Raw genomic sequence first — 3240 nt, forward strand, 5'->3', positions numbered from 1 at the left:
GTGCCGACACATAGGCCACAAGTGCATCAAGTTCGGCGTCATTAAAGCTAGGCTTCCTTGACGTGCCGGAGTGTGTAGCCATGTGTGGGGTCTCAGCCTGTAGCGTCAGAGCAGCCTTCTTCTACTTTTTCAAAGGTGGTGCGGATCCTGAGTGGCTTACACCGCTCTGGTCAGTAGGGGCAGAAGCGCAGGTGGACTGGGTACTAGAAGTGTGCGAAGGCACAATGACCAAAGGTCTTGGAGCAGGCATTGGCTGCAGGGTGATGTTGGCAGGGCCAACGTCGGTTTGATGGACCTGGACCGACACTGTCCCGGCTGGGAGACTCAGAGCTGGCGTGGAAAGAGCTGCAGCTGCCCCTGCAGCCTCCCACCCTGCCTACTTGGGGCAGCAGATGACATTGCTGCCCCAGATCCATGTGGACTGGTGACAGCAACCTTCCCCGCCACACATGGCTTAGACTTGCTGACCTGGAAGTCAGCCTGGGAGTCACCCTGTGCCGGTTCAGGTGCCAAAATGGGCCAGTCCAACAAGGGCTGGGATGGTGTCAGCTACGTTTCCCACAACCATTGGGGGGGCATGGGTGTCCCTGATTGGTCCTCCACACACAGGGGTATAGGGGCACCCTGCAAATCCTGGCCATGTCCCCTACCACGCCCACCACGCTCACCTTTTGGAGGTCGGCCACCTTTGCCTCCCTTACTGCTTGGTCACCTTCCAACCATGGCACTGATGTTGTTGTGCGTATGGGAGTAGCAGTAAACAATTGTCCTGGGCAATTGGGGTGAAAGGGGTAGGGTACTAGATGGAATTCGTACCCTAGTGCTCTAGCAAGGCTGTATGTGACCGCTGGGGGAAGATGACGGGTCATGCAATGCACAGGCACCCCAAAAACAAAAGCACACATGCACGCAACCTCTGGTAGACCACGTGCGTAGAAAAATAAACCTGCACTATGCTGTGGCACCCAGAAACACAAAAATAAGCGTACGCGTGTTACACGCAGACTACAATGACCTCTGAAGGGGTACGCGACACACGGGGGCAACCACAGTTGGTAAATACGTGCACGACTCACCGTCAGCCTTGAAAAAGAAATTGAACAAGACGCGCGTGTGCGCGTAGGCAACATCCCCGCCAAAAGAAGAAAAGAACGCAGTCTGAGGAAACAGGGAGTACGAACTGGAAACGTTGTGAAGTAATCGCGTGTGAACCGACAAGAAGTACAAGATACACCCGCACGCTCTCCACAAAAAGCATGTACAAGGAAATAGCTTGATACTCGTACCTTTTAAGCCAGCCCACACGTGAAACGTCACTTACGTGCTTACGCGCTAAGGCCCTTTCCTCCATTAGCACGGTGACGTGCAGTTTTCTCACGTGCTGATTGACGATGCACCCGTGTTGTGGGCAACACCCGCGCGCATAACGTCACTGACGCACTTACGCGCTAAGGGCCTTTCCTCAGTTTTCACGCTGAAGTGCAATTTTTTCACATGCCAAATCACTACATAACAAGATGGCCACGTGAAAACACACGGAAGACCACACTCCTGCCCAAAAGGCCATTTTCCTGCCCCCAAAAGCCCCGAGCAAGCTCCCACCTGCCATCTGCTGCTGCCTGCCTGCTGCCCACGTGCCCTGCTATTTGCTGCCTGCACATCAGCCAGGGGTGCAGTTGCTGTGACCACCCCTGCTGGAACCGACGACTCCCGACTGGGATACCATCACTCCACAGCCCAGCCCCAGGACCCAGTTGCCCACCCACACCTGCCTCTGGGGTTGCCATGTCGGGCACAACACCATCTGGCACCACTGGCAACCCCCAGCCAGAGAGGCAGAGGGCCACCAGCTTCAGTGCCAGGGAAGTTGGTGTCCTGGTGGAGCAAGTCCTGGGGCAGTATGATGCCCTCTTTGGAAGTTTGCGCGCTGACAATGAAGGACGGACTAGGAACTGGATGGACATCGTGATTGCCATCAACGAGGGCAGTCCGCCACATCAAACATGTCCGGAAGCTCTAGGAGGACTTCAGGTCCAGGACCCTCGACAAGGCCCAGCGCCTCTTGAAGGCAGCGGATGCCAAGGGGCGCCGGGGCCAGCTGTGAGACCACCAAATGAGGGTCCTGGAACGCACACGCCCAGTGCTCCACGTCCAGGTCCTTGAGAGGCAGACCCGTCTGGAGTGGAGCGGTAAGTGTACATGTATACTGATTAGACGCTGTGCGTGTTGTGGTGTGCCAGTAGTGTGCAGGTTACACATGTGTTTTTGTAGGGCCATTTATGGATGTGTATGTACAAGGGCGTGAGGCTGACACATGTGAGTCCTCTCATGTGTGAGACACATGGATGGTGTATGAGTTGGTAAGCATGCAGGCCAAATGCAGGTGTGGGAGCACACAAGTTTGCATTACTGTGTATGTACATTGGCATGGTTGTGGTGTCACACATGGATGGTGGTTCCAGCTGCATGTATCTGCACTGTGTACATGTGCATGTGTGTGTATTTGACAAGTGTGCAACTGTGATGCAACATGGATGCATGTGGCACTGACATGTAGAAGGCTGAATGCCAGATGTGACATGGATGGCGATCTCATCACTGTGACAGTTGGTGGACATATACACATGCATGTAAGTGTGGTGGCGTGTGTGCATGTGTTGTGCACTCCCCGTGTTTCATGTGACGTCAGGCTCACCTTCGGATGCTCATGCTGTTGTATGTGTATGGATGGTGCTGCCTGGTGCAATATTGCTGTGGAATTGCTCATGTGTGTGAGTAGAAATGACATGTGTGAAGTTTGACACTGCCACTCATGTACAACTGTCATGTGTGTATCAGTCCATTTTTCAGTGCCCTGATGCCTGTGTTTTATCTCTCCCTGTCTGCAGTGTCAACTGATGAAGAGGGCGGAGAGGGTAATGTGGAACAAAGCGGCAGGGATCGCACCACCAGCCAGAGACGCAAGGCCCGGCTCCCCTCCCAGATTGTCATTTCATCGGGGAGTGAGGAGTCTGGTTCCGCATCCCAGGCCGCAGCTGCTGAGGGTAGGTCCAAGAGGCGGAGGTCGGAGGTGGATTCCTCGGCAGCAGAAGGGGCAGCTGAGACCCTGCAGGGTCCGACAGAGAAAAGTGGCACGGAGTCATCCAGGTTGGTGGGGGGTTTGGTGGAGGAGGAGGCTGCAGAAGGGACACACACGGGGTCTGGAGGTGGGGATTCCACTGGTGCTAGTGGTGCAGTGCA

The sequence above is a fragment of the Ambystoma mexicanum genome, chromosome 5p (genome assembly GCF_040938575.1).
Source record: "Ambystoma mexicanum isolate Mex_15411 chromosome 5p, UKY_AmexF1_1, whole genome shotgun sequence".
Classification (NCBI taxonomy): Eukaryota; Metazoa; Chordata; class Amphibia; order Caudata; family Ambystomatidae; genus Ambystoma; species Ambystoma mexicanum.